Source organism: Musca autumnalis, unplaced genomic scaffold (assembly GCF_047663935.1).
Source record: "Musca autumnalis isolate F117 unplaced genomic scaffold, ASM4766393v1 scaffold_2, whole genome shotgun sequence".
Taxonomy (NCBI): Eukaryota; Metazoa; Arthropoda; class Insecta; order Diptera; family Muscidae; genus Musca; species Musca autumnalis.
In genome coordinates, this window is record NW_027411755.1 from 57,683,630 (window position 1) to 57,704,987 (window position 21,358).

Sequence of the window (21,358 nt, forward strand, 5' to 3'; positions counted from 1 at the left end):
AATGAGGAAATTTATAAAATTTTTGTAAGAGAAAATATTTATTAAAATTTATTTTGTGAGTTAGTTGAACAAACTGTAAGAAAAATAGGTCGGAGTTTTTCTTCTATTTTAGTTAAATTCCACGCAATAAATCACATATTTTATTCTAATCACTTCTCGAAAACACGCTAACATCTAGCAGAAGATATGGATATCTTTCAAATAAATGTTGGGTTCCTTTAAATGGGGTATAATCTTGAAATAAAATTGTATCGGGTAATGTTCATTTTGAAATGCGTGTAAATCGCGAAATCCTCAAAATCACTTGAGGCGCATGCGGTTTACCAATACAGCGAATTCTTCTCTTTTAATTTGTACACATTTGCCAGGATTTACTTTGGCCGCTAAGATGTAGCATCGCCTGCAGTTAGGTGTGCAACAAACTGTATTACGATTATATTTTGCACAAAGTGCATACACTTTTTATGCGCATCCGATTTCACTATCAACCGTGAAAAAATACATCGATTCAAACATATTTCAATAAAATCCATCAAGAACCGTGGATGTAGCATCACACAGTATTTTTTGGATAAATCGGATACAGCTCCCATGCCACTAAATTTTTCAAACCGCTGTTTTCGCACAAACTCGAGTGATGATTCACTTTCTTCATTGAAATGGAAACGATCCACATAAAACGCGAATTAGTCAGCGATATTTTGAAAAACATTTTTCGCAAATTTTTCAATTTTTGCAGTAGCCATTTCCGCCGTTCTAGTAGATGGATTTTTACGATCTGTGATTCATATGATCCGGATCGTCGAAAAACTAAAATATCGCGGGGTACCAGCACACTCAAAACGATATTGTAAATACTGTACCCAAAAAATAGGTTTTTTAGAAAAAATATCGCACTAAATTTTTGCCTTTGGCAGTAGATTACTCTGCTGCTGTGTGGGCTACATACTTAATATACATATCAGATTATGCGAAATCGCGAGTTCTTTAGTCCTATAATTGGTTTTTCGAAATATCCGAATGCGCGTTCCAGTTACATAAAAATTACAAAAAACACCTGAAATCCGGCTTCAAAATGTCAGCATCCATAAAAGGTGGATGCAGTGAAAATTTTGGAAAGTGATACATTAGAAGTGTAATCTTCATTTTGTATTCTCCAACTTTTACTTTGGACAGATGTCCGTCATTTGAATGGTTTAATCAGAAATCGAATAGCAATGTAAAAAACCTGTTTAGATTCAACATGTTTTTGCCTATGGTTTTTCCTTTACGCGGTCGTAACTACCATGTAAATTAAATTTTTTTGCTAAATTTTTGAGCTTTGTACAAAAACATCTAAATTAATCCAGCAATAGTCATAGTTACTGGCAAACTACAATAGTTCGCGTATTATAATAGTGCAAACCTTGGCTTCATGGAAACTAAAAAATTTTGACTTTTCCTCATATATAGTCAAAATATTGCGAAACTAATACGTATTGCAAAATATTATAATGGATTTTGCAGCAGCACAAAACTGAAACTAGCGCAATACCTTGATATTCACAATGGAAATATTTTGGCCACTTTCTCCATACAAATGCAGTCCACTGTGCACTCCAGCAATAAATCTACAACAAGTAAGTGGGAGGACAACAACATTGAGTATTGCAGGCTATGTGAGGATGTGAAATAGAAACAATCAGCACCTTCTCTGAGGGTGAATTACACTGGCAGTGGAAATTCATAGCCAATATCTTTGTGCATGAGATAGTATATCTTTGTTACTTTTCCTCTATAGACCCGGCAAACCTCTTAACTTATTGCAAGAGCCTTTAGTGGCTATGGGTCGGGTCATCCTACACACATAATTTTTCTTCCCAATCTGTCTCCTTTATCTATTTTTTCCTACGTTTTTTTCTGTCCTTCTCCCTTCCTTTCCATCTTCTACTTTATCTTTTCAGGATGAGACTGCTTGTCTGTGAGTGAAGTAGCTGTCAACGGCAGTTGTGCATTCTATAACCTAACCTTAACCTGCCACATATTTATCACATGTGATATTTAACATCATCGACTACAAGACCCGACGACTCCAAGATTGTAGAACGGCCCGTATACACCCGGAGCGTGTAGAGTTTAAACAGATATCACGTCGCACAATGTCGCGAGTTCATATTAACTGTGGCCAAAAATAGAAGGAGTTGTCGTAGGTGCATCAATTTTGGTATACGTACCTATTATTGACTTACAATCTTCAGGACAAAAAATTGGGTTGGTCGGTCCACGTTTTGATATAGCCCCCATAGAACCGTACCTCCCGATTTTCGGTATTTTGACCAACCGAATGTATTCAAATTTTGTGGTTAGTCTTCGACAGAGGTATCAAACATTCCAACAGAGAATTGTGGGCTTAGGTCCACGTTTTGATATAGCCCCCATACAACGGTACCTCCCGATTATCGGTATTTTGAAGATTTTAGCCTCATTATTACACCGAAATTGCTAAAATTTGGTATTTAGTCTTCGTAGGGGTCATTATACCTTCAACTCGAAATTTGTCTGCATTGGTCCACGCCTTCATATAGCCCCCATAGGACGGTACATCCCGATTTTCGGTATTTTTGGGGTTTTAGCCTGATTAACACACCGAAATGGCTGAAAATTGGTATTAAGTCTCCGTTGGGGGACTTATAACCTTCCACCAGAAATATGTCGGTATAGGTCTTCGTCTTCCTATAGCCCCCATAGAACCGTGCCTCCTCATTTTCGGTATTTTGAGTGTTGTGGCCTCAATATCCACCCGATATGACTGAAATTTGGTGTTTAGTCTTCATATTGTGTGTGAGCATATTGAATATATCAAACTCTTGTATTTATATATGAGAAATTTCAAGGTAAATTTTTTGCAAAACTCGAATTTTGATTTTCGCTGTTCACATTTTTTTAAAAATTGATATTTTTAAAATACTCTCTTTTTAAAGCAAGATTATTAGATACTTAATAAGCCCACAAAAATATATGATGATCGGTTCATTCGCTTTCGCGCTATAGCCAACACCGCAAAACGATTTGTTAAAAAAAGGGGGTATCCTATCAGTGAGGTGGTCGCTGAAAAAGAGAAATGACTCATTCGTCTGCAAACTCTGCAGCTGGGACCTTTATATATTTGAAGTACTCACTTTTTACTACTCATACAGCAAAAAATATCGATATACACTTTTATAAAATTTTTTCCCACTCCACTCAATTTAAAATTTGCTTCAGAAAATTAATAAACTTAGTAATACATGTTTGGGTAAATGTAAACACCATATGATTAATATTTACATGCAAACAAAAGTGTAGCCAAGTTTATTACATCGCAAGAGAATTAAGGAACCATTTTTGCAGCGACCGTTACTTTTAAATTTTAAATATTAACGCATAATATAATTTATTAATTTTAGAAAAAAAACAAGTAAGAACAGACTATAGTCGGACGGGGCCGACCATGTGATACCCTATACCACTAAACGCGTCTTCTTGGGATAAAGTTATAAGATGTGCATTAGAAATTTTACCAATTTTCACACAAAAGTTTTGATCAATTTAACCCGCTAAATATTATCCGATCATACCGTTGACTTGCACGCTACTTCTTCATCTCAAACCAAAACTACGTTTAAAATTTCGCGCCGATCGGACTATTATTGCGACCTACAGAGCGGCTACAAAATCGAGCAAAAATTTTGTTTTTGGTCCATTTCATCCCTTTAACATTTCACGATCATCGCCAAAAACTAATCAGTTCTATTCTGGTCCAAACCCGACCTCCATACTAAATTTCGTGACAATCGGTCCATAATTGCGGCCTCTAGCTTGATTACAATTTTTAATGGACGGACAGACGGACGGACGGACGGACGGACACACATCGCTAAATCGCTTTATCTCGTCGAGATATGAAGTTTGGTATACCACATGAGGGGTCTACGACGAATATTTCGCGGCGTTACATGAATTTTTGGGAAAACAAACTTATTATACCCTTTTCCACATTGTGGTATAGGGTATAAAAAACACAAAAATACGTATTAACTAAAATTGTCGTATACCAATGTTGCATTGTTTCAGGTGGTCAATCCACTTTTTTGCTTGTGCTCGCCTACAAGCCTGTTGACTTCATGACTTCAAAAAATACATGCATAGATATGTCCACACAACATCCCCGGAGGGACAAGGGAAACTTCTCTTATATCATATCATGGCCCAATGATATGGGACCTACTCTTTATCACCGAGTCCGAACGGAAACGCATCCACTGTAGAGAAATTTTTTTATGGCTGAAATACTCAGCAAATGCGATGGTACCTTCTCGACTGAGAACGTTCTTATATGGCTAAGCAATTTACAATTTAACCCTTGCCTATAATTTACTCAATTTTGTACCAGTATTGCATTTCTTCACGCGCTCTAGCCTTTTTTCTGCTAGTGCTCTCTCAATAGCTTGTTGAATACAGGTCCAAACTTTTTCATGTCGTAATATTTCCACCAGACATAGATTCGAAGCTGAATATATACTGGGCACCACATGCACAATGCGGTCCATTTCTTCAGGGTCTCCTTCGCAAAGCATTTGAGCATAATCCAAATACATATTTTTGTCGGCAAATTCATGCGTCCAAAAAGCCGCGTTACACACCATCAGTCGTTTTTCCGAAATATCAATTACTGACCGTTAAACTATCCAGCACAAAAAAAAAACATTTTGTGGTTGCCTGATGAATGACAAAAATGAACGGCCACACTGGCAAACAACCGACTGTCAAAACGGGTCATTTGTAACCCTCTTTACGGCAATTGCCAGTTTGATGGCACCCCTCAATCACCGACAAACTGACAATTGCTGCAAAGAAAATTGCCTTATAGTATGTTTATATATAACCGGATTTTACAAACCCACTGGGTTTCAAACGTCAATTCCTTTGCGTATACGTCAAATAAATCCTCATTAAGAAGGTTAACCCTGCAAAGGACTATAATATAAACATGGCCTTATCAATCTGTACATTGATTAAGGTGTCAATTCACATAGATTAAGGGTATATCTCTGTCCGCAAAGCGAAGGTTTTTTATGTTCGTTGATGCTGCAAACCTTTCCATCAGAATTATTTCGGTATAGGTCCACGTTATTATGTAATCCCTATAGAACGTTATCGCCCGATTGTCGGTGTCTTCGAGGTATTTATAGTCTTCGTTGGGTTTTATGTCCACGTTTTGATATGGACCCCACAGAACTTTACCGTCAACCGGAATTGCTAAAATCATGTTTCAACATAAGTTATGGTGGAGGTTATAAAAAGTCCGACCCTGTCGAAATTCACCTTCGCATGCCCACTCTCACCAACAAGGAAATTGTCTAAAATAAATCTGGATTTATGTATATACTAGCAGACCCCGGTCCGCGTTGCTGGCCCGTCGTAATGAGTTTTACTGACAGCTTTTAATCGACTTTATGCTTGGCAATTCAAAACAAGTGAGCAAAGGCTATAGTCGGGACTGGCCCGACCATGTGATACCCTACACCACTACCCCTGTGCATAAGCTTTTCACTGGGACACATTTCTTTTAGGGAATATAATCCGACTACTACCAAAAATAATATGCCTCTTTTTCTCTGGGACCCCATAAGCAACCAAAATTTCGTGACCATCCAATCAAAATTACGACCTGTAGCTTGATTGCAACACATGGAAGAATTGGATGCATTACCGACTATTGTGGTATCTCCCTTGTTTGACCACCTTCGCCAACCTGCTTTACACCAATGTAAAGGTAAAATTTTCTTCTTCCATTGAATTTGTATCTAAATGAGTTTTTCTCCATTCCGACCCCTAAATATTATCCGACTATCACCAAAATCAATAGGCTTCTTCCTCTGTGGGGTCCGACCACAGACCATCCGATCAAAATTCCAACTTGTAGCGTGATTACAAAAAATGGAAAAATTGGGTTTATTACTGAATTTTGCAATATCTCGGTTTGCTCACTTACGCCAACATACTTTGCATCAATATAAACGTGATCTTTTCTTCTTCCATTGACGGGTATTCCTTTTGGAATACTCCAACCAGAAGCGGAAATATTCGCATAAGAAAAAAACGTTGACTTTCCTCCACATAAGCTTTTCCCTTATTCCGACTCCGGAATATTATCCGAGCATCACCAAACTAAATAGGCTTCTTCATCTGTGGGTCCAGCATCCACTCCCAAAAAATTCGTGACGATCCGATCAAAATTGCGACCTGTAGCGTGACTACAAGCAAATCAGAAAATGGGATGCATTACCGACTATTGCGATATCTCTGTTGTTTGAGCAGCTACGACAACCTACTTTACATCTATGTAAACGTGATATTTTCTACTTTCCTTGCCAGGTTTTGCTTTGATATACCTCTTAAAAAACAGAGATATTGGCTTTGAAATAAAACGTAGACCTTTTCTCTAAATAAGCTTTTGCCCACTCAGACCCCTGAATATTATCCGACCATCATTAAAATCAGTAGGCTTCTTCCTCTGTGACACTCCCATTAACCCCAAAAATTTCGTGACGATCCGATCAAAATTGCGACCTGTAGCGTGATTACAAAAAAAAAAAATCGGAAAATGAGATGCATTATCGACTATTGCCATATCTCTGCTATTTGACCACCTACGACAACCTACTTTACATCGTTGTAAAGGTGATATTTTCTGCTTTCCTTGCCAGGTTTTGCTTTAGATATACCTCTAAAAGAAACAGAGATATTGGCTTTGAAATAAACGTTGACCTTTCTCCAAATAAGTGTTTGCCCATTCCGACCCCTGAATATTACCCGACCAACATCAAAATCAATAGGCTTCTTTCTCTTTGGAACCCCCATTAACCCCCAAAATTTCGTGACGATCCGATCAAAATTGCAACCTGTAGCGTGATTACAAAAAAATCGGAAAATGGGATGCATTATAGACTATTGCCATATCTCTGCTATTTGACCACCTACGACAACCTACTTTACATCGTTGTAAAGGTGATATTTTCTACTTTCCTTGCCAGGTTTTGCTTTAGATATACCTCTAAAAGAAACAGAGATATTGGCTTTGAAATGAAATGTTGACTTTTCTCCAAATAAGTGTTTGCCCATTCCGACCCCCTAAATATTATCCGACCATCACCAAAATCAATAGGCTTCTTCATCTGTGAGACCCCCATTAACCCTCAAATTTTCGTGACGATCCGATCAAAATTGCGACCTGTAGCGTGATTTCCAAAAAAATAGAAAAATGAGATGTATTACCGACTATTGCGATATCTCCGTCATTTGGTTACCTACGCCGACCTAGTTTGCATCATTGTAAGGACGGGATCTTCTACTTTCATAGTCAGGCTCTGCTTTTGGAAAGTTTACAACTAAAGCTGTGATATTCGTCAATATAATTAAAATCGCAAAAATGAAAATTGGGGTTTTATTTGATACTATTGTGATATTTTCGTTGTTTGATCACCTACGAGCACCTACTTTACATCATTAGAAAGGTGATATTTTCTACTTTTATTGTCAGGTTTTGCTTTTGGTACACCCCATATAGAAGCTGAGATATTCGCTTTGGAAAAAAACGTTGTCTTTTTATCCACCTAAGTTTTTTGCCCTTTCCGACCCTTAAATATTATCCGACCATCACCAAAATCAATAGGCTTCTTCCCCTCTGGGACCCCCATCAACATGCAAAATTTCGTGACGATCCGATCAAAATTGCGACCTGTAGCGTGATTACAAGGTTTAGATGGACAGACGGACAGACGGACAGACGGACGGACGGACGGACTGACGGACGGACACACATAGCCAGATCGACTCAGCTCGTCGAGACATTCATTTTGGTATATATAAGTATGGGTATACGACCATTATTTCGATGCGTTACAAACTTTTTGGCCAAAACCAACTTATAATACCCTCCCCACATAGTGGTGTAGGGTATAAATAGGTATTTTCTACCTCACTTCTTCGGTCCATTGTAAAACCGAGAAGGATTTTAAATTTACCAACAGATTTTGTCTCTAAACTTTCTTTTCTCTTGCGGACTTTGACGGATTTTTTCGCCAATTTGTGAATTTTAGGATTTATTATCGTCCATGTCCCTGTCTTTATCCTAAAGCGATCTAATTATAAAAGTTAAAAAAAAATGGTTAAATCGAATTCTCTCGCTTTTTAAGACATATATGTTTTAGCTTCTCATGGCTGATGGACCGTTGAACCTCACCATTAAAGCACATTTGTAAATATATAGTTTTTCTTGATCGGGGGCGCAACCACCGTTGTCTCGAAAACTAATTTGCAACCTGATGTACTCATAAGTTTAGCAAATATAGCGATTATAAAATAATAGCCCCGAAATTCGTCTACAAATATAAAGCATTTTGGAAAACGGGACATTCCTAAACATTTTCTGAAAATTAGTTTTGGAAAAATAATGTTTTGGAAAGAGCGGGCGTGGTTATCAGTTTTCAAGATATAACATATTAAAAAAGTAGGCCTGGTTCGGTATTTTGGCTCCAAATATATACCTAGGGTGCACACAACTTCGTTGCCTAACAAAATGTATGCTGAAACCGATATAATCTTAAGTTTGGCTTATACATATAGCGTTTAACAGAAAGGCATGGGAAAGGTAACCCACCTCTTCCGAAATTCATAAAATATACATAACAACGGCAAACATTGAGCTTTTGCTGCAAACTTTATGGAAATCCCTTCAGTAGTATTGTAGTTATGACATATTAAAATAAAAACAGGCGTGGTCGGGCCTATCGGCCCTAAAGAAGTATCTAGATTGTAGATTAATCCGTAAATGTTTAATCCGATACATGCATAATTTTTGCAAATATAACGTTTTTTTAAAAATATCGTATAGGGGAGGTACTCCGCCCCTCTGGAATTCAATAAAATATATAATCTGTTTTCGGGGGCGTGGTAAACTTTTCTTTCCAAAAAACCTAAGTTGGGTTATGACGGCATTTGATTTTTATTCATAAAGGTAAGGCTTTTATTAAATATGTCCCCTACAAAATTCAAGAAAATATGCCAGTATATTCCCTGACATTTTCAGGAAAATCGGTTCAGTAGTTTTGTAGATGTAACAAATTTCAAAAGTGGGTGTTGTCGAGACTTTGGATCCTAAAAAAGTGGGTAAGGTCGGAGACACAACCACAATTGTCTTGCAAATTAACCTCAAAATATATACATTAGTAATTATTGAAAATATAACATTTTTAAAAAAGTAGGGTATAGGGGAAATACCCCGCCCCTTCCGAAATTCAACTGAATTTGTAGCCTATTTTAAGAGGGGGCCATCACTGTACATTCTCTGGCAATTTCAGGAAAATCGGTATAAAAACCCAAGTCGGGTTATGGCGCACATTTTACAGAAAAAATTATCGAAATCGGGCTAGCCGTTCTCAACTGATGCCATTACCAACGAACGACATTTGATTTTTATTTATAAAGATTTAATAGTTTAGACATATCACGATTTTCGTGAAAATCCCTTCAGTAGTTTTGTAGATATAACCTAATTAGAAAGTGAGCGTGGTCGGATCTTAAGTTCAAGTACGTAAGGTTGGAGACACAATCGCCATTGACTCGCAAATAAATTCCGAAACCGATACAATCGTAATTGTTGCAAATATTGCAATTTTACAAAAATATGTAGCCTATTTTTATCGGGGACCAACCCTGTACATTCGCTGAAACTTTCAGGAAAATCGATTCAATAGTTTCGTAGATATAACATATTTTAAAAAGTGGGCGTTGTCCACTCTTAATGCCCCAAATAAGCACGTAAGGTCCTAGACACAATCGCGATTGACTCGGAAATTAATTGTCAAAGCGATACATTTGTAATTGTTGCAAATATTGCATTTTTACAAAAATAGGGCATAGGGGAGGTACCCCGCCCGATCCGAAATTCTACCAAATTTGTAGCCAATTTCAACCGGGGGCCATCACTCTACGTTCCCTGAAAATTTCAGGAAAATCTATTGAGTAGTTTCGTAGATATAGCATATTTATAAAAGTGCGCGGAAAAGTAGGCGTGGCCAATTTTTCTTTGCATAAAAACCTAAACTGGACTATGACTAACACTTCCACAAAAAATTATCCAAATCGGTCCAGCCGTTTTCAACTGATTCAATTACCAACAAACGACAATTGAGTTTTATATATAAAGATTGTACGCAACGGGTTTATTTAGGAACCGTCCTTTTGAAAAAATTCGAATAATTGTTTTGTTTACTTTTATTTTCATTCAAACTTTCAAAATTTTCAGTTCGCAAAATTTGGCTTTTCAACAAAATTTCTTGCATTTCTCCGCGGAAAATGTTCTTTTCTCTGTTTGCATTTTCATTGAGTCTCCTCGTCTTATTCCTTTTCATCTTTCCCATCGGCGATGTTATACGCATTGCAATGTTAATTTTAATTTATGTTCCGTCGTTGATTATCGTTTTACTATTATCCTCTGTCACATTAATGATTATGCGTTGCATGCAAAATCCCATTCTTGCCTTGAATATTATTCTGATACGTATAATCTGGTGTGTTTGCATGGCTGCATTGATCTTAATAACAAGTTTGATGGCTATAATTCTACGGATGTCATATAATTTGGATGAATGACTAAAGGGGAAGGAAGAAAGACGTTATGAAATGTAAGTTAACTTGTTGCATTCGCTTTTAAAATATTGTGATTATTTTGTTGATTTGCAGAAGAAAAAAACTAGAAATGATGGTTAAAGATGCTTGCACTTACATATGTAGGAGAAAGCAATTTTTGGCAATGAAAGAAATGTATTGTTTAAAACTTCAAAATCAAAATAAATATCAACAAGAAAAAGGAAGAGAATGTTTTAGTAGATCAGGGTCGGCAATGTGATATCCTACAGTACTTAACTAACATACGCAAGTCCTTGGAGATGTTTATATATTCAAACTTTTTCAAAGGTATGTATTCTTTTACTTCAGCAATTGTGGTTAAAAGTACCACCTTTATCCACATCTCTAATATTCCGTGATAAAAACCAACAGGTTCATATTAATCTAATTTTTTCGACTTTAAAAGAATTAGTCCGAGTCGCTAGGTTACTTTATGAGGCAAGGATAGCAGAATAAGAAACATCTTGGGCAATGTGCCATTTTATGATACATTTTTGATTAAAATTTAATTTTTATATACATATGTATGTATGTATGTATTCTCTTTCAACCTTAATTTCTCCTTTTGATTATTCCTAGCACATTACCCTTTTGATATATTAAAAAGTCCATTACAAATCATTATTTCAATATTTCCTGTATACCAATCAAACGTACAAAAGGAATAAATGCAAGTCTTTGATTTCATTGTCTGGTTTGGTATTTTCTAGGAAATTATTGATCCATAACCACATTTGTCTGCTGTTATGAATGATTTCTCCTTTCTAATTTATGCAGTGAAGCATTTAGGAACAACTAACAATAGGTGAACTTTGTTGTATATAAGAAGTATTACATACAAATGTGTGTATGTATGGATGTTTTTACAAATGTAAGTTGATTTCAATGGCGTAGGTAAGATTTTTTCAGGGAACTAATAATAGCCCTGTAGGAAGCATGGGGCCATGTGTCGACATGTCCCCACTTTGTCTACTATTATCACGTTGTCAATAATTGTACATTTACCTTAATAAGAAGAAGCATTGTTTATAATGACAGCTGATAGCCCAACTAAGCATCTTATTATTTATTCCTCATTTTCTTAATTGTTTGGTGTAAAATAATTTTGGCGGTTCGTTTTTGTGAACTATAAAAGACAAGTAAGAAAGTATCAGTCGGCTTTGCCGACAGAGATATACTCTCAGCCTGTGTGAATTGAAACACCCATCTATTGACAATATCGAATCTATGGATTACGGATTTTGTAGCCCTTTTTGAAGAAATTTGCCGACAAAAAATATATTAGGTTTGAAGCTCAAAAGTGTTGCGGAGGATGTACTTGAAGAAATGTACCGACAAAGTTCATTTTGGAAGTCGATATTATTTTGGGATTTATTCCTTTTTATAGATTTTGTTCCCACCAGTCACTTCAGTTGTTCACCGTATAACTGAGAGGTTTTGGGCCACGATGTCAGGAAACATGTACTTGCCCCTGAAAAAACTTGCACCGTCGTAATGCAAGTAGCGAATACATGTTGTTACAAAAAAGATAAAAGCGATTCGAAAGCAGGTCTTAAAGAGTTATCGTGCGCTCCAACCACTATACATTGTGACATAGGGGATTTTAACAACTTTCTGGCTATTTTCTCTTGTCATCTCATAAATAAACTAAAACAGCAGTTAACAAAGATACAACGCTAATTTAAGATGCCTTCAGCAGCAACTTCATCACGCCATAACTCGGAAGTTCGAATCACGGCGGATCTGTTCTTCTGGATTCTTAATATACTCCTCAAGGGCTTTCATCCCCAAAAGGAATTATCTCTGCCACCGATTTTCACCTACATTTTGTGCCACAGTGTAATTAGTGTAAATAGTCCTTGAAATATTTTTTATGATATTAAAGCATTTTGTAATGATTCACGCATTGTGGCCACCGTTTAAGACCTACCACCGAAGTTAATAATTATTTGGTGGCAACGGAATCTTAATTATGAAATTAAGCGTCCCTAGATCGAGTTCCATAGTGGAGTAATATGATGAAATTACTGTAGTGGGGAACTCGGTTTAAGAACGCCTAATTTCATGGTTTTTATACCCTCAACATTTATGCTAACACTTTCATACGGACAAAATGTGCCTCATTGAAATAATGGTTTTAGACCCCAAGTATGTTTGAAAGAAATGTGTTTCAGACAATTTGGAGTTGATTTAGCAATGTCCGTCCGTCCGTCTGTCTGTCTGGCTGTAGCGCACGAAAACTCTCGAACGGACCAACCGATTCGGTCCAAAATTTTGCTTTCATAATATTTTGTTCAAACTTAGTTTAAGTTCGAAGATGGGTTATATCGGTTCACTCCTTCAGGTACCTCCCCCACAAAAGTTCGAAAATGTTCCGACAATTTGTGCGCACGATAACTCTTGAAGAGAGTAATCGATTTGGTCCATACTTTCACATCGTGAAATTTCTACCAGACTTAGATGAGGTTTCAATATGGACTCAATCGGTCCACTCCTTCGGGTACCTCCCACACAAAATTTCGGAAAAGATAAATATAGGAACTGCTCTCGAATCGCTTTGATTTTTGTTGCAGCAACTTGTTTGTATTCACTGCTCCCCATACAACGGTACAAGTTTCATCTGGAGCAAGTCCATACTTCCTGAGAAAATAGCCTGAAAGTTGCAAAAAAACCTCTATGACACCATGTGTAGTGGTTGGAACGCAATATTACTTTCAAACGGATCAACCGATTCGGTCCAAAATGTGGCCTTCGTAATATTTTGTGCAAACTTACTTTAAGTTTGAAGATAAGCCATATCTGTCCACTCCTTCAGGTACCTCTCCCACAAAAGTTCAAAAATCTTCGGAAAATTTGTGCGCACGATAACTCTTGATAGGAATGGCCGATTTGGTCCATGCTTTACACATCCTACTATATCTACCAGATATAGATCAGATTCGAATATGAACTATAATTATTTACTCCTTCGGGTACCTCACACACAAAATTTTGGGTAAATTCACTTTAAGACCTGCTCTTGAATCACTTTGATTTTTGTTGAAGCAACTTGCATTCGCTGCCTCAATTACGACAGTAAAATTTTTTTCTGGAGCAACTTCATACTTTTTGTGAAAACAGTCCGAAAAGTCGAGACTCCTTTGATATTTTTACCGGCGGTCTCCTAGTGACCCTGTTTACAGCGATATTATGTTTTTTGTATATTAGTATGGTACAAAAGCTCTATCTATACCCCAGCAAATTTTTGAGCTCTAATCCAATTCATATTTTTGTCGGTTCATACGCCCAAAATTTTGAAAACCCCCCAAAACCCCATAATGTTTTTTTTTTGGGAAAAAAGTATTTCAATCCACACAGGCTGACGGTATATCTCTGTCGGCAAAGCCGACTGACACTTTTTTACTTCTTTGTTAAAGCAACTTGCATTAGCTGCCTCAGCTCCGACAGTAAAAGATTTTTCAGGCGAAACAACCCTATGGCACCATATGTAGTGGCTGGAGAGCTCGAACCGAATACTGTGTTCGTCCATACTTTGGATATCGTAATATTTCTTCGAATATTATATGAAATTCGAAGGAGGTGCTTATAGGTCCACTCCTTCCGGTACCTCCCCCACGAAAGTATTCGCTAAAATGTTACGCGCAATATCTCATAGACGTAGCAACCGATTTGGTCCTAACTTTGAATCTCTAAATATTGTCGAAACTTAGTTTATGTTCAAATTTGGTCCCTATCTGTCCAATCTTTGGGATACCACCACAAATGTTCAATATTTTTGTGTTTATGGGTCTGTTCGAGGAGCCTTTTGACATTTTTTTCCGAAGGTTTTCCTAGTGGTTCTGTTTACAGCGATATTATATTTTTCGTAGGCTAGTATGGTAAAAAAGCCCTATCTATCGATATTCCCCCAAATATTTGAGCTTTAATCCTATCCATATTTTTGTCGGTTCATACGCCCAAAATTTTGCAAACCCCTAAATACATAAGTTTTCTTTTTTGGAAAAAAAGGATTTCAATACACATAGGCTGAGGGTATATCTCTGTCGGCAAAGCCGACTAATACTTTTTTACTTGTTTTCAATGAAATCACTTTAGTGTGGACCGAGACAAACGACAACGTTCCAAATATTATAATTCAAATAACAAAATGGGAAAGTGGGATGTATGCCAACCTATTTTGCACAATAATAAAGGTGATATTTTCCTCTTCCCTTGACGGGCTTTCCCTTTGGATTACGACTACCAAAAGCGGGTATATTCGCATAATAAAAATAAAACTTTAAATTTTTGTCAACATAAGTTTTTTGTCCATTCCGAGACTTGAATATTATCCGACCATCACCAAACTCAATATGCTTCTTTCTCTCTCTATTTCGTGACGATCCTATCAAAATTGCGACAAAAAAATTTAAAAATAGGATGCATTACCGACTTTTGCGATAGTTTCGTTGTTTGACAACCTGCGCCAACCTACTTTGCATCATTGTAAAAATGGGATTTTCTACCTTCATAGTCAGGCTTTGCTTTTGGAAGATCCTCAACCAAAGCTGTGATATTCGTCATTATAAATAAAATTGCAAAAATGAAAAGTTGGGTTTTATTAGCGACTATTTCGATATCTTCGTTATTTGATCACCCACGACAACCTATGATATTTTCTATTTTATTAGCAGATTTTGCTTTTGATATACCCCTTATAGAAGTGGAGATATTCGCTTTAAATTAAAAATGAATAGGCTTTTTCCCCTCCGGGACCCTCATCAACACCAACAATTTAGTGACGATCCGATCAAAATTGCGAGCTGCAGCCTGATTACTAAGTTTAGATGGACAGACGGACGGACACACATAGCCAGATCGACTCGCGTTACAACCAACTTATTATAACCTCCCCACATAGTTGCGTAGGGTATAATAAGGAGATGCTATTTCTGACAATGAAAATGATTTTGTTAATATTTAAATGTTAAAATATTTAGCCAGCCATGAAGACATTGGTTTTATTTACTAATTTTGCACTTATGTGGAATCTTGGGCGTAGACCTTTATAAAGATAAACAAGTGAGCAAAGGCTATAGTCGGGACTGGCCCGACCATGTGATACCCTACACCACTACCCCTGTGCATAAGCTTTTCACTGGGACACATTTCTTTTAGGGAATATAATCCGACTACTACCAAAAATAATATGCCTCTTTTTCTCTGGGACCCCATAAGCAACCAAAATTTCGTGACCATCCAATCAAAATTACGACCTGTAGCTTGATTGCAACACATGGAAGAATTGGATGCATTACCGACTATTGTGGTATCTCCCTTGTTTGACCACCTTCGCCAACCTGCTTTACACCAATGTAAAGGTAAAATTTTCTTCTTCCATTGAATTTGTATCTAAATGAGTTTTTCTCCATTCCGACCCCTAAATATTATCCGACTATCACCAAAATCAATAGGCTTCTTCCTCTGTGGGGTCCGACCACAGACCATCCGATCAAAATTCCAACTTGTAGCGTGATTACAAAAAATGGAAAAATTGGGTTTATTACTGAATTTTGCAATATCTCGGTTTGCTCACTTACGCCAACATACTTTGCATCAATATAAACGTGATCTTTTCTTCTTCCATTGACGGGTATTCCTTTTGGAATACTCCAACCAGAAGCGGAAATATTCGCATAAGAAAAAAACGTTGACTTTCCTCCACATAAGCTTTTCCCTTATTCCGACTCCGGAATATTATCCGAGCATCACCAAACTAAATAGGCTTCTTCATCTGTGGGTCCAGCATCCACTCCCAAAAAATTCGTGACGATCCGATCAAAATTGCGACCTGTAGCGTGACTACAAGCAAATCAGAAAATGGGATGCATTACCGACTATTGCGATATCTCTGTTGTTTGAGCAGCTACGACAACCTACTTTACATCTATGTAAACGTGATATTTTCTACTTTCCTTGCCAGGTTTTGCTTTGATATACCTCTTAAAAAACAGAGATATTGGCTTTGAAATAAAACGTAGACCTTTTCTCTAAATAAGCTTTTGCCCACTCAGACCCCTGAATATTATCCGACCATCATTAAAATCAGTAGGCTTCTTCCTCTGTGACACTCCCATTAACCCCAAAAATTTCGTGACGATCCGATCAAAATTGCGACCTGTAGCGTGATTACAAAAAAAAAAAATCGGAAAATGAGATGCATTATCGACTATTGCCATATCTCTGCTATTTGACCACCTACGACAACCTACTTTACATCGTTGTAAAGGTGATATTTTCTGCTTTCCTTGCCAGGTTTTGCTTTAGATATACCTCTAAAAGAAACAGAGATATTGGCTTTGAAATAAACGTTGACCTTTCTCCAAATAAGTGTTTGCCCATTCCGACCCCTGAATATTACCCGACCAACATCAAAATCAATAGGCTTCTTTCTCTTTGGAACCCCCATTAACCCCCAAAATTTCGTGACGATCCGATCAAAATTGCAACCTGTAGCGTGATTACAAAAAAATCGGAAAATGGGATGCATTATAGACTATTGCCATATCTCTGCTATTTGACCACCTACGACAACCTACTTTACATCGTTGTAAAGGTGATATTTTCTACTTTCCTTGCCAGGTTTTGCTTTAGATATACCTCTAAAAGAAACAGAGATATTGGCTTTGAAATGAAATGTTGACTTTTCTCCAAATAAGTGTTTGCCCATTCCGACCCCCTAAATATTATCCGACCATCACCAAAATCAATAGGCTTCTTCATCTGTGAGACCCCCATTAACCCTCAAATTTTCGTGACGATCCGATCAAAATTGCGACCTGTAGCGTGATTTCCAAAAAAATAGAAAAATGAGATGTATTACCGACTATTGCGATATCTCCGTCATTTGGTTACCTACGCCGACCTAGTTTGCATCATTGTAAGGACGGGATCTTCTACTTTCATAGTCAGGCTCTGCTTTTGGAAAGTTTACAACTAAAGCTGTGATATTCGTCAATATAATTAAAATCGCAAAAATGAAAATTGGGGTTTTATTTGATACTATTGTGATATTTTCGTTGTTTGATCACCTACGAGCACCTACTTTACATCATTAGAAAGGTGATATTTTCTACTTTTATTGTCAGGTTTTGCTTTTGGTACACCCCATATAGAAGCTGAGATATTCGCTTTGGAAAAAAACGTTGTCTTTTTATCCACCTAAGTTTTTTGCCCTTTCCGACCCTTAAATATTATCCGACCATCACCAAAATCAATAGGCTTCTTCCCCTCTGGGACCCCCATCAACATGCAAAATTTCGTGACGATCCGATCAAAATTGCGACCTGTAGCGTGATTACAAGGTTTAGATGGACAGACGGACAGACGGACAGACGGACGGACGGACGGACTGACGGACGGACACACATAGCCAGATCGACTCAGCTCGTCGAGACATTCATTTTGGTATATATAAGTATGGGTATACGACCATTATTTCGATGCGTTACAAACTTTTTGGCCAAAACCAACTTATAATACCCTCCCCACATAGTGGTGTAGGGTATAAAAAGACTAATACGCAATATGTAATTTTTGAGCATTTTAAATATTATATCGCTTATTTACTCAAAGAGCGGCATAACTCAAAAAATGGGTTTTTTAAAAAATGTCGTCTGTCAAATTTTGAAATTGATATCTCTAAAACTCAAAGAGTTACAGCTCATTTTCTGGGAATTTGGCATAAATCATCAAAAAAGTTTTTTGCGTTTCTGAAGCACTAAAACACTTCAAATCAAGCTTGATCTTGCACAAAAACATAGCACTGGTATCTGGCTAGCTGTTTGCAAAACATAGTCCAAATAGTTATTTTACTTTTTGGGTAATAATCTTTTTAATTTGGGAAGCTTGAAAACTTGATTATAAACAGGCAAAAAACTTAGTAGTGAAAATCTAGTACCAATGTCTCCATATGACCCTTTTTGAACTATTGACTCACTACCTCCAATGTCAACACATGGTCCCTCTGCAACTACTGACATACTAGTTCCAATGTCACTACTGACTTTCGAATGACACTTTCATAGAAACACTTTCATGTTCAAAATGTCTATAGGAAATTACATGTGTTGTCTACAGTTTGTCAGCAGTACTGTTGACAATGTCAGCAGTAAGTCAGTATAGATTCACTATTGACATTTCATACAGTGAGCTTTTATACTATTTGATCTCCTTGACGTGATATTTTAGAACATTATACGTTTTCTCTAAACCACTAAGCAATCACCTCTAAAAGATGTAGCTATATACGCTACTGATACCCATCCACTACAAAATATGTTCGTCATTTTTCATTCCAATAATTTAAAATCAATAATGTTGTTGTTCAAACTTGTAATGTACATAGATGTGTATGTACAGGGTGTTTTTTAAGCTAGTTAGAACTTTAAATTGTAAAAAGTAACACAAAAAATTAAATTTTGATGAAACTTTTTTTTATTTGTTTCAGTATACTCTGACAAATCATCATGAATAGACTCACGCTTGAATAACGCTACGAAATTATCCAAATTTACTTTGAAAATCAGTCGTCGATTCGCGCAACTTATAGACGACTTCGTCATTTGTATGGCGTTCAGCGATGAGGCGCATTTTTGGCTTAACGGGTTTGTTAATAAGCAAAATTGCCGCATATGGCGTGAGACCAATCCACAAGAGACCCTATAGACTCCATTACATCCAGAAAAATGCACCGTATGGTGCGGTTTTCACGCTGGTGGCATCATCGGACCTTATTTCTTCAAAAATGAGGCCGGAGCTCGCGTTACGGTCAATGGAGATCGTTACCGCACCATGATCAATGATTTTTTGTTTGAAAATATGGATGACATTGATCCGGAGGAGATGTGGTTTCAACAGGATGGCGCTACGTTCCATACGGCGAACGCAACCATCGACTTATTGAAATCAAAATTTGGCGATAAGTTGATTTCGAGAAGTGGACCTGTCAATTGGCCCCCAAGGTCGTGCGATTTGACACCTCTCGATTATTTCCTGTGGGGCTACGTGAAGTCACTGGTTTATGCTGATAAACCAGCAACAATTGATGCCTTGGAGGCCAGCATTGTTCGTGTTATTCGTGACATACGGCCAGCAGTGCTCGAAAAAGTGGCCAAAAATTGGACGTCCAGAATGCACTTCGTCAAGAACAGCCGCGGTGCCTATATGCCCGAAATCATCTTCAAATGTTAATGTCACGTATTGATCTTTCGAATAAAAAAAAATTGATTACAATTTAATTTTTTGTGTTATTTTTTACAATTTCAAGTTCTATCGGGCTTAAAAAACACCCTTTACATATGTGTAAATTCATAATTTTACTTTGTTTTGTGGAAAGCTCACTAACTAGAAAGTGAAAAGTAGTCAATTATTCTTGAAATACATACATATAGCAATACAAACAGCCATGCAATGTACATAAACATTATAAGCATTTAAAAGAAAATAATGCAAAATAGTTTTTCTTTTGAAAATTCATTAGTTAGTACTTATTTTACTTTCATATTCTTGTGCACTATCATTGGATTTAAAATGGCAAAGCAAATCATATCCGAAGGTTTAGGTGAACAAGGAGAAACAATCATAATATTCTATCTGTACTTATAAAAGAGTTCAGTAATGATGAGTGACCGACTGAATGATAGCACTGGTCAACACGACTTTTGTTTCAACCGATTTTTTTTCGTTTCTAAATGTAATCGGCAAGTTATTTTCAAATCTGGTCTCAGTTTTTCTCCATCAGTTCTTGTTCTTGAGATATAGCTCAAAATCTTGTTTTACGAGTTGTGCCCAGAATTTCGTTATTTTCGGATACAAACAAATATTTTTTTGTACGTTTTCTGACACTAATATATCAAGGAGATGTACGCTCGAACAAAAAGTTTTTGAAATAACTATGGTGAATATATAACAAAAATATAGAAAACATACGACGGACCTTGTAAAAATAGTTATTTTCAAATCCGGTCTCGGGTTGTCTCCATCAGCTCTTGTTCTTGAGATATAGCTCAAAATCTTGTTTTACGAGTTGTACCCAGAATTTCGTTATTTTCGGATACAAACAAATATTTTTGTACGTTTTGCGACACTAATATATCTAGGAGATGTTGTACGCTCGAACAAAAAGTTTTTGAAATAACTAGCTAACATACGACGGACCTTGTAAAAATTTAATATTTTTAATAGTTTAAGCTTTACGGGGGAAAACATAGGATCTCATATGACATACCGGATATGCTTACGATGCCTACTATATATAAAGTTCATAGCGCCCATGATTCGGTCATAACCTAGAAATCGTCACTCAAAATATACAACTTTTACAAGGTCCGTCGTATGTGTTCTATATTTTTTTGATATATATTCACCATAATAATTTCAAAAACTTCTTGTATCGAGCGTACAACATCTCCTTGATATATTAGTGTCGAAAAACGTATAAAAAATATTTGTTTGTATCCGAAAATAACGAAATTTTGGGTAAAACTCCTAAAAACGATTTTGAGCAATATCTGAAGAACAAGAGCTGATGGAGATAAACCGAGACCGGATTTGAAAATATCTCGCCGATTTCAGTTAGAAACGAAAAAAAATCGTTTGAAACATTCAA

General features: G+C 36.7%; 1 long non-coding RNA gene across 1 annotated transcript; it reads left to right on the forward strand.

Moving 5' to 3' along the window:
- Positions 1–10,774: 10,774 nt before the first annotated feature.
- On the forward strand, positions 10,775–19,891 carry LOC141392794 (uncharacterized). Its single transcript, XR_012409874.1, has 2 exons — positions 10,775–10,998; positions 19,199–19,891. It is a non-coding gene; the product is annotated as an uncharacterized lncRNA (long non-coding RNA).
- The last annotated feature ends 1,467 nt before the right edge of the window (positions 19,892–21,358 follow it).